The sequence below is a fragment of the Sturnira hondurensis genome, unplaced genomic scaffold, assembly GCF_014824575.4.
Source record: "Sturnira hondurensis isolate 20B ecotype Veracruz unplaced genomic scaffold, ASM1482457v3 Scaffold0014759, whole genome shotgun sequence".
NCBI lineage: Eukaryota > Metazoa > Chordata > Mammalia > Chiroptera > Phyllostomidae > Sturnira > Sturnira hondurensis.
Window position 1 is genome coordinate 931,992 of NW_028087390.1, and position 11,180 is coordinate 943,171.

The window sequence follows — 11,180 nt, forward strand, 5'->3', positions numbered from 1 at the left end:
GCTGGTAATTACAATGGTTGTTACTAGGATGATGGTTGATGTAATTGTGGAGATGATTGGATTTATTAGTATGAGAAGAATATAAACCAACATTTTGGGGGTATGGGCCTGATAGCTTATTTAGCTGACCCTACTTAGGATTTGGTGTGATATGGTAGCATGAAGATTTTGGAATTTTTAGGATTAGGTTCAATTCCTATGATCCTAGAAATAAGGGGATATTAGCCCCTTTACTCTATCAAAGTAACTCTTTTATCAGACATATTTCTTATATTTGAGGTGGGGTGTCAGCTGTAATAACTGGCATGGTAATGTGTCATATGCAGAGGGCTAGTGTTAAGGGTAGGAAAATTTTTCATAATAAGTGTATTAGTTGGTCATATCGGAAGTGTGGTTATGATGCACAAATTCATAGGAATGATATTGTGAGTAATAGGGTTTTGATTGTGAAGCTAGTGGTACACAGTTCAGGGGTGGTTGGGCTTTTGTATGCTCCCAGGAATAGAATAATTGTTAGGGAGTGATCTTACATGATCATCATTTATCATAATGATGTTGGCAGTGCTCTGCTAGGAAGAATAGGGTGAAGGGTCCTCCCATGTACTCAACATTGAAGCTGGAGACTAGCTCAGATTCACCTTCTCTCAGGTTAAATGGAGCTCAGTTGGTCTCCACTAGGGTTGAGATGAATCATATTATTGTAAGGGGTCATGAGGGGAAGATCAGTCATATATATTCTTGGGTAATAATTAGGGTAGATAGTATATATGAGCCTTTTATTAATAGTATGGATAGTAGGATGGTTGCTAGTGTTACTTTGTATGAGACTGTTTGGGTGATGGCTCATAGAGCTCTAATTAGGGCATATTTTGAATTTGAGGCTCTGCCAGATCAGAGAATGTCATATACTGCTAGGCTTGATATAGCTAGTATAAATCATACACTACGGTTTATGTTGATTAGCAGATACGGTATTAGTAGTGGAATTCATATAGTTAGGGCTAGGGTTAGAGCTAGGATTAGGGCAATAATACATATGGTGATGGATGATGTCAGTGGGTGTAAGGGTCTTTGATGAATAGTTTTACAGCATCGACGATTGGTTGGAGTAGACCATGGGGGCCTACAACATTTGGTCCTTTGTGTAGTTGTGTATATCCTAGGATTTTCTGTTCAATTAAGGTTAGGAATGCTATGGCTAAGAGGACAAGGATAATTATGGATAAGAAGTTAATTAAAAACATTATGTTAAAGAGAGGAATTGAATCTCTGGTAATAAAGGTTTAAATTCTACACAATTACGGTTTCTGCCACTTTAACTGAGCCCTGATCTAGAGGAGAATTATGTCAGATTGAGATTATATCATCTGTTGGTTTTTGAAGGTGCTTGTTTGAAGTGGGCCTCGTCTCTCCTGTCCTTTCCTACTGGGAGTGGCATAAAATAGATAGAAACCAACCTGGATTACTCCAGTCTGAGCTCAGATCATGTAGGACTTTAGTTGTTGAACAAATGAACCATCAGTAGCTGCTGCACCATTAGGATGTCTTGATCCAACATCAAAGTTGTAAACCCTATTGTTGATAGGGACTCTTAAATAGGATTGTGCTGTTATCCCTAGGGTAACTCATTCCATTGATCAAAAATTTTGGATCAATAAGTGATGCAGTTTTGATTGGTAAGTCTAAACTTGTAATTGCTAGGAGGTTTTTCTGTACTCTGAGATCACCCCAACCTAAATTGTTAGCCTATGGAGATTATTTTGTTCCTTTTGGTACTTGGTGATTTCTTTTAGGCTAATTAATTAAAGCTCCATAGGGTCTTCTCACCTTATTGTATTATCCCCTCCTCTTCACGGGGAGGACAATTTCACTGATTTGGAGTAAGAGATAGTAAAACCCTCGTGTGACCATTCATACAAGTCCTTATTTAGAGAACAAGTGATTATGCTACCTTTGCACAGTCGGGATACTGTGGCTGTTGAATATACGTCACGGGGCAGGCAGTGCCTTTAATACTGGGGATGCTAGAGGTGATGTTTTTGATAAACAGGCAGGGTTTGTGTTTTCCCAGTTTCTTCTACTCCTTTTAATCTTTCCCTGGGGCACTCCTGTGTTGGGCTAACAAGTAGGTGAATAAAGGGCTTGTTATTTGGTTTGTTTTATGTATGTTAACTACCAGTGGGCATCTGTTCTTTTCTTTTAATTGTTCAAATACAGTTTTCTGCCTTTTACACCCATCCCAGCCCACCCCTGAGTCCTTCCCACCTCCCTCCCATTTCTTCCCCCCCTTGTTATTGTCCATGTGTCCTTTATACTTGTTACTGCAAACCCTTCCCCTTTTCCCCTGAAATTCCCTCCCCTCTCCCCTCTGGTCACTGTCAGCCTGTTCTCAATGTCAGTGTCTTTGGTTATATTTTGCTTGTTTGTTTTGTTGATTAGGTTCCTGCTAAAGGTGAGATCAAATGGTATTTGTCTTTCACCACCTGGCTTATTTTTCTTAGCATAATGCTTTCCAGTTCCATCCATACATCTGTTCTGATATACACTTGTGTGGGCAGAATTTCTTATTACTCATATTAACATTGTTTCTTTTATATCATTATAGAATAGTCTAGTTTTGTATTAGAAGTTAGTGGTAATTTGGGGATTAAGATATTCATGTTGTTGAGCTTGAACACTTTCTTTATCGTTGGCTGCTTTTAGGCCAAGTCTGGTATGTTTGCGTACTTACTCTCTCGTGAGGGTTGTAATGTTACCAAACAAGGGGTCGAGGTGGGGGGGCAATACTTGGCCCACTGAGGGATGCCAAAAACTGCTGCAGAAAACAGAGGCCCCTCCCAAGGATGGCATACTAATATCTACTGGGCTCTTCTGTCCGCTGCCAATTGGAAAGACATCTCTCAATGCCAGAGATTTGTGAAAAGGAAATGAAATGTTTATTTAATGCTATTCAGGCTTAATGCTTCCATTAAAATATCAAAGTCCTTTAGGGTATACACCTACACACACACACACACATACACACACACAGCGCTCCCTTCTCCCACTGTCCCAACTCCGGGTGCTGTAAATCAGGAAAAGAGCACACGTCCATTTTTCCAGGCCACTGGCACCATCAGCTGTGTCACTGTCCAGGCAGGATCTCCAATTAATCCAAAGTCATGTGGCACCTTCCACTGGCAAGAGTTCTTTGTACCAAGTTCCAGTCAAAGTCTCTCCCGCTTTCCAGGCCACTCAGCCAAAGGGAGTGCCCCAAAGCTGCCCCTCTATGGACTCAGAGTCCTCCAATGGATACTCTACAACTAGTTAGTGGCAAGGAAAGAGAGGATGAACAGAGAAACTCATGGTATTTATTGAGAGCCACCATGCCTGAAATTGACACACAACACTTTCACCTACATTCCATGGACCAGAACTCACTCACCTAGTTACAAGTTTACTATAAAAGAGGCTAGAGCCCTGGCTGCTGTAGCTCATTGGATTGAGTGCGGGCTTGTGAACCAGAGGATCGGGGTTCGATTCCCAGTCAGGGCACATGCCTGTGTTGCAGGCTAGTTCCCAGCAGGCGATGCATGAGAGGCAACCATACATTGGTGTTTCTCTTCTTCTCTCCTTCCCTTCTCCTCTAAATATAAATGAATAAAATCTTTAAAAAAAAAAGAGGCTAGAAAATGTAATCTTCCTATATGTCCAATAAAAAGAAATTGGATATGGTGACAACCTAGCCAGTCTCTGCTTCAATCACATAATTCATTGTTTTCCAAACTTAAATCATTCTCAAATAAACTTTGTGATTTTTTCTATGTGTATCAACTTCATTATTATTTAATTAACATTTTTCTAGAATTTGACTCACTCTTTTACTTAAATACATTTATTTTAACAGGAAAGTTTGTCACTACAGTAAATGGAAAAGTAGTATCTCTTCCAATAAATAACATGTAGCCAGAAAAATAAATACAATCACAAAACAATATTAGATTTAACTAAAAAACATTTCCTACTGAAAGCAATGAGCTGAGTGAGGTCTGCTTGCTCTTTGGTAAAAAAGAAGATTAATAAAGTGTTAGAAAAAGAAGAACTTAGCTGAAACTTACTTATCAGAAGACCTGAAAGAGGATTGAAACACTGAATTACTGGAATTAATAAACAGTAGTCCTAATATTCTGAATAATTATCCTTCTTGGGAACTTTTTCTATTTCCTTTTATAAATTACTTGGTTGTTAAATCATATTTTTTTTTCAGAATTGGATCTTCTATAAATAAGAAGATTGAGTCCTAGAGGTGAAATGACATGACCATGGTCTCACAGTTAATAACTGATATGGCTAGAAGTAGAACAAGGCTTACTGAAGGGGTGTCAAACTCATTTTCACTGGGAGCCACATCAGCTTTGCAGTTGACTTCAAAGGGCCAAATGTAACTTTAGGACTGTATAAAGGTAACTATTCCTTAACAGTTTGAGAGGTTGGCACTGCTGCTGAGCAGAAACAAGGTTCTAGGCCAGATAAAACAAGGTGGAGGGCCAGATTCTGCCCCCGGGCCTTCTGTTTGCCACCTGTGGCTTACTGAGATCTGATTCATAAACATTTATACGAACTGTAAAAATTATCATAATGTATTATATCTATTTGTATTTGGCACAATTAAAACCTGCAGTTGGTCTTGTTTACCCATATGCCTAGCCTCTATGAACACATAATAGCAGGCAAATCATAGTTAGGTTTCTATAAATCTAAAAAAGAATTCCCCCAAAAATAAAAAGAAATTTTAAAAACTCAGAAGAGCCTCAAAATTTCTGAAAAAGAAAAGAAAATTTATATTGAAAATGCAATATTAACCTTTGAAACAATTTATTCATAATAAAACACTAAAACTGAAAAAAGAAAAGAAAAGTAATGAGGGGGAATTATTTTAAAATATGTTTGATTGATCATGCTATTACAGTTGTCCCATTATTTTCTCCCCTTTATTTCCCTCCTCCATGCAACCACCCCACCAGCATTCCCCACCTTAGTTCATGTCCATGGGTTGTACACATAAGATCTTTGGCTTCTCTATTTCCTGTACTATTTTTAAATCCCCCCTGTCTATTTTGTGACTACAATTTATGCTTCTTATTCCCTGTGCCTTTTCCCTCATTCTGCCCATCCCCCTCACCACTGATAACCATCCATGTGATCTCCATTTCGGTGATTCTCTTCCTGTTCTGTTTGCTTAGTTTTTGTTTTTTAGGTTCAGTTGTTAATAGTTGTGAGTTTGTTGTCATTTTACTATCCATAGTTTTTTTTTATAGAAGTATTAAAAAGATTTTATTTATCTTTAGAGGGAAAGGGAAGGAGAGAAACATCAATGCATGGTTGCCTCTCATGAGTCCCCCACTGGGAACTCACCTGCAACCCAGGCATGTGCCCTGACTGGGAATCGAACCATGATTGTGTGGTTCGCAGGTCTGCACTCAATCCACTGAGCTACACCAACCAGGGCTTACTGTCCATAGTTTTGATCTTCTTCTTTTTCTTAGATAAATCCCTTTAACATTTCATATCATAAGGGGTTAGTGATGGTGAACTCCTTTAATTTAACTTTATCTGGGAGGCACTTGATCTGCACTTCCATTCTATATGATAGTTTGCTGGATAGAGTAATCTTGGATATAGATCCTTGCCTTTCATGACTTTTAATACTTCTTTCCAACCCCTTCTTGACTGCAGAATTTCATTTGAGAAATCAGCTGATAGTCTAATGGGAACTCCTTTGTAGGTAACTGTCTCCTTTTCTCTTGCTACTTTTAGGATTCTATCCTTATCTTTCATCTTGGGTAATGTAATTATGATGTACCTTGGTGTGTGCTTCCTTGGATCCAACTTCTTTGGGACTCTCTGGGCTTCCTGAATTTCCTAGAAGTCTATTTCCTGTGCCAGATTGGGGAAGTTCTTCTTCATTATTTGTTCAAAGAAGTTTTTAATTTCTTGTTCTTCCTCTTCTCCTTCGGGCACCACTATGATTCAGATGTTGGAACATTTAAAGTTGTCCCAGAGGTTACTAAACCTCTCCTCATTTTTAAAAATTTTTGTTTTTTCATCCTGTCCTGGTGGAATGTTTACTTCTTTCTTCGGCTCCAGATTGTTGATTTGAGTCCTGGTTTCTTTCCCATCACTGTTGGTTCCCTGTACGATTTCCTTTATCTCACTTTTCACAGCCTTCACTTTTTCCTCTATTTTTTAAAAAGATTTCACTTATTTATTTTTAGGGAGTGGAAGGGAGGGAGAAAGAGAGGAAGAGAAATATCAATGTGTGATTGCTTCCCATGTTCCCCCTACTGGGGACCTGACTCACAATTCAGGCATGTGCCCTAGACTGGGAATCGAACTGATGACCCCTTGGTTCACAGGCCAGCACTCAATCTACCAAGTCATATCAACTAGGTTACTTCTTCCTCTATTTTGTGACCATACTCAGCCATTTCTGTGAGCATCCTGATTATCAGTATTTTGAACTCTGCATCTTATAGGTTGGCTATTTCTTCATCCGATGATAGAAACTAAGTTCTATTTTTGGAGCTTTCATCTGTTCTTTCATTTTGGCCATTTTTTTTGTCCCAGTGTACCTGTAAAGTTGTAAGAGTTGGAGCCCTATGTATTTTCCAGGGTGGGGCAACCCACATTGCTGTGTTGGGGTGCTCTATGTGGGGATGGGCCCGAGAGGGAAAAATGCCACTTGCTCAGCTCTCAGTCAGCTTTCAATCACTTCTCCTGCTACCAAAAAGCAAAGTGGGCCCTTCTGGGGCTGATTCCAAGGTGTGTGAATTTGTGTATGTTCTAGGATCCTGTGGGTCTCTCCAATGGACTCTTCTGTGAGGCTAGAAGTTTCTCCCACCACCACAACCCCCATAGATTGTTTTAGTCAGAGATTTTGAGTCTTTACTTCCCCATGCTGGAATTCTGGGTTGAGTGGTCTGTCTCACTCCCCACTTGTTCCTCCCAGTTCATCTGAACACAAACGTGGGACCACCAGTCTACCAGTCATACCACCTTGCCTGCCCCTGTTGCCTGCATCTTGTCACATGTCCTCTCGACCCTGGATGCCCTTCTCTGCCCCTCTTACCAGTTTGAATGAATGTTTGTTCTTTAACTCCTTGATTGTCTGACTTCCACATCATTTGATTGTTCTGGCAGTTCTCATTGTTTTTTGTTTTTAAATTTGTTGTTGTCCTTCTTTTGGTTGTGTTAGGGCACAAAGTATATCTACCTATGCCTCCATCTTGGACAGATATCCAGGGGAAATTATTGATATTAAAAAGCATTATAGGCCCTGGCTGGTGTGGGTCAATGGATTGAGTGTCAGAACAAAAGGTCACTGGTTCGATTCCCAGTCAAGGCACACGCCTGGGTTGTGAGCCACGTTCCTAGTAGCAGGTGCTCAAGAGGCAACCACACATTGATGTTTCTCTCCTCCCCTTTCTCCCTCCTTTCCTCTCTGTCTAAAAGTAAAATGAATAAAATCTTTTTTAAGGGACATTCTAAATCTTTCTGTGGTAATTAAGACAGTGTGATATTGGCACAAATTGATAGTCATGTTAAGGAAATAAGACATAATCCAGAAATAAATGCAAATATATATGAGCATTTCATATTTGATAAACTTATAATTTCATATTAGTAGGGGAATGTGGACTCTTCAGCAAAAGGTATTTGAATATTACATGTGCTTATAGATATATAGAATTTCTATAAGAAGATACATAAAAATGTATCATAGTGGTTGTCTCAAGAAAGTGATACTAGGTAGGGATGAGTATTTATTTTCTATTTTTAGTTAAATATTTAAAACCCAATAAACATTATAGAATAACACTGATGACACAATTAACCAAACTTAAGCATCCCAGAATTTTCACATTTTTGGATATTAGTAAAATTTTGAAAGCATTTTCTATTTTTATTGCCTATTTTGTTTACATGTGGGAGTTGCTTTATGCCAATGACTCAACTCTGAGTGCATAGAATCTACCAAAGCAGCCTCCTCCCCTGACCTACTTGACACTATAAAACACAGGTGGCAAACACAGGGCCAACGGGCCAAATCTGGCCTTCTGCCTTGTTTTATCTGGCAGCAGTGCCAAGCTCTCACTTAACTGTTAAGGAGCAGTTACATTTATACAGTCCTAAAGTTACATTCAGCCCTTTGAAGGCAACTGTGAGGTTGATATGGCCCCCTGTAAAAATGAGTTTGACATCTCTGCTCTAAAACATACAGTTGTTCCCAGGATCTGAAAGTCTTTAAGCTAGGCCTAAATGAAATGAGGCTGCCAACAAAGAATTTTAATAACATGGGAATTTATAACATCCCTTATTCTGTATTTCTCTAGACTATAAATTCTGCCCTGTTACCCAAGAAAGTATGGCTCCAACATTTAGGGGTATTAAGAGGGTGGTCGAACATTTTTTGAAATGGTAACAATTTTTTTTCAATTAAAATGATTTTTCAATCTCATGGCCAGCCTATCTCAGGATAGATGAATCCTCCCTTAAGATATAATAGCTCTAAAACAGCTTGAAGGAAATAAGAGCAGAAGAGAAGGGAAGAGGAAAGAGATAATCTAAACATTATCAGAAACTTTCACTTAGCTTTTATAAATCACAATACACACCCTCAATTTGTCAAAATATAGTAGCTCAACAATTTTTCATGTTTGTACCTTTTATCACTGCACTTACCATATTGCATCAAAATGTGATTATATAACTGAGAAACCATGACTTTTCAAGGGCATCAAAATGTGATTATATAAGTGAGAAACCATGACTTCAAGGGCAGGGACTACACGACTAACTTTTTGGTCATTATTTATTATTGTTTGAATATGGTAGTCTCCATTTTCCCACCATTACTTTCCCCCACTACACTCACCCCCACCTCCTACCCTCAATCCTACCCCCCCTTTGGCTTTGTCCATGGGTCCTTTAAAACATGTTCCTTGATGACCTTTCCCCTTATTTCCCCCATTATCTCCCTCCCCCTTCCCCTCTGGTTACTGTCAGTTTGTTCTTTATCTCAATGTTTTTGGTTATGTTTTCTTTGCTTGTTTGACTTCCCAAGGGCTTACATAGTGCCTAGAATATGATAAATATTCCAGGAATGAATGAATGAATGAATGAGCAAGCAAACAAGTTTTCTTCCACTAAACTGAGTTGTAATAATATAGTCACACTGTGAATTATCTCTCAATTAAACAAAATAAGGTATTCACAGAGGTAGAATATGAAGTATGGTATTTGTAAGAGAACAAAAGATTTGCAAATGTAACTGAAAGTTGATGTTTACATTCCGAATTTTCCTCTGTTCTTTAGATTGGGGTTCTGGGCTTTCTAACCTTTTGTCCAAAGGAAGACAAATTCAAATAGGCATTTGCTATATCCAGAGCTGCTGGAAATACAAATGAAAAACCTGGTGATTCTTTACTTCCAGCCTACAGGGGATGAGAAAAGAGAAAGATTGTGGAAAGCCAACTGGGCAGAGGTAAATTAATGAGTACTAAGTCTCTACACCCCAGCCAGGGGTGATTTACCAGCTATGTCTTTAGTTTAGCCTTTTGTCTTCCCTAGAAAGGCCAAAGCCATTGTGTTAGAAAAGAAGGCTCCTCTAGCAAGGTGTTCAAAGCAGAGCAGGAAATCACAGGAAATATCATCTGATGGGACAGATGATATTTGTTAAGAAAAAATAATATTCTCAAAATGAGATGAAGGGAGACTATCTGAAAAGGAAAAAATACATGAATAAATCCCATCATTTGATGGGTTCTTCTACAAACTAAAAACCAAGCTCAAAGATCAATTTGGATATATTTTAAAGCTTAGGATCTTGTTCTCTTATTGATGAAATTTATTACCAATCATGAGATAGCTTGATGAGAGAGAAAATGAGCAAGGTCTAAAGGGAAGCATCCCACAGAGTCAAACCCCCAAGAGAGGTCATCATAGGGTGCTAAAAAATCAATGTTAAGGTTTTCATATTTTCTTCTTGGTAGAAAAAAAGAGAGACAGTAAATTATTACTGGTTTTCTGTTTCTTTTGAAAAAAAGAAGCCATTTAAAAGTGAGAGAAAATACATATAAAGAAAGCACTTAGCATAATGTTTAAAACATACAATGTACTGAGTAGAAGTTAGATATATGCACTAATGGTATTAATTATAATGCCATATGAAGGGAGTAGACTCTGACTTCAGCTTTAATTTAAAAAAATGAACACTAATCTGGAAATTGGTGGTTACAGTTATAGTCCTGGCTCTGCCATTGTCTGTGTGACTTTCAGCAAGTCACTTTCCCTCTTGGGGACTCAGTTTCCACAAAAGTATAAATAAGAGGCTGCACTAAGTAATTTGTCATGCCCTTTCAAACTCCTGGATTCTATACCAAACAAATACAAAATTCTTGGGTGTTTCATTGTCCCTCTTGGGAACCTGAAGGGTTACATCAGCTTGTCTTCCTCTTCAAAGTAATCCATACAGCATTCTGCAATCTTTTGAAACAAAGGCAGGGGCAAACTGAAAAAGCAGCAAGTAGCACATTTGACAACAGACCTTGTGCTGCCATGACTTTTGCAAATCCATTTTGGGAGGAACAACAGTGACAGATTCACCTGAATTTTAAGTAACCACTAATCAACCCTAAAGAATATGGCTGATGGACCTAACATTTCATTTCCCCATAGAAAATGAACCCACTTGAAAGAGGGTCCATGTGCAAGATGTTGACACATAACATTTTAGTCTTGATGTTGCTCTCCAAAAAGTTAATATGGCTCCCACAGGATATACCAATCCTTGTGCATATTGGAATAGAGAAGGAGTAATATGGCCCTGTCTCAGCTCTGACATTAATTTTCAGAGTCACCTTGGCCATATTCCTCAAGCTGTCTATGTCAGTGTCCTAATTGGTACATGAAAATGATAGCTCCTCTAATGAATCCAGAAGGAGGTTATGAGACTAGAATGGAGTAACATATGTGAAACTACTTTGAAAAGTGTAATTGTTACACAAATGAATTCTCTATATATATCTAGAATGCATATGTATGACTAATCCCATTAGAAAAGTAAGAATTCTTCCTTGAATGTAATTATTCATTATTCTTGAAATAGCATTTGGTGTACAATATCATTGTGTTCTCTTTAT

At 38.4% G+C, this 11,180-nt stretch overlaps 1 long non-coding RNA gene across 1 annotated transcript; it reads right to left on the reverse strand.

Moving 5' to 3' along the window:
- Positions 1 to 360: 360 nt before the first annotated feature.
- LOC118999307 (uncharacterized) lies at positions 361 to 10,171 on the reverse strand. Its single transcript, XR_005069084.1, has 3 exons — positions 10,158 to 10,171; positions 5,604 to 5,608; positions 361 to 452 (listed from the first exon to the last, which is right to left on the reverse strand). It is a non-coding gene; the product is annotated as an uncharacterized LOC118999307 (long non-coding RNA).
- Between the last annotated feature and the right edge of the window lie 1,009 nt (positions 10,172 to 11,180).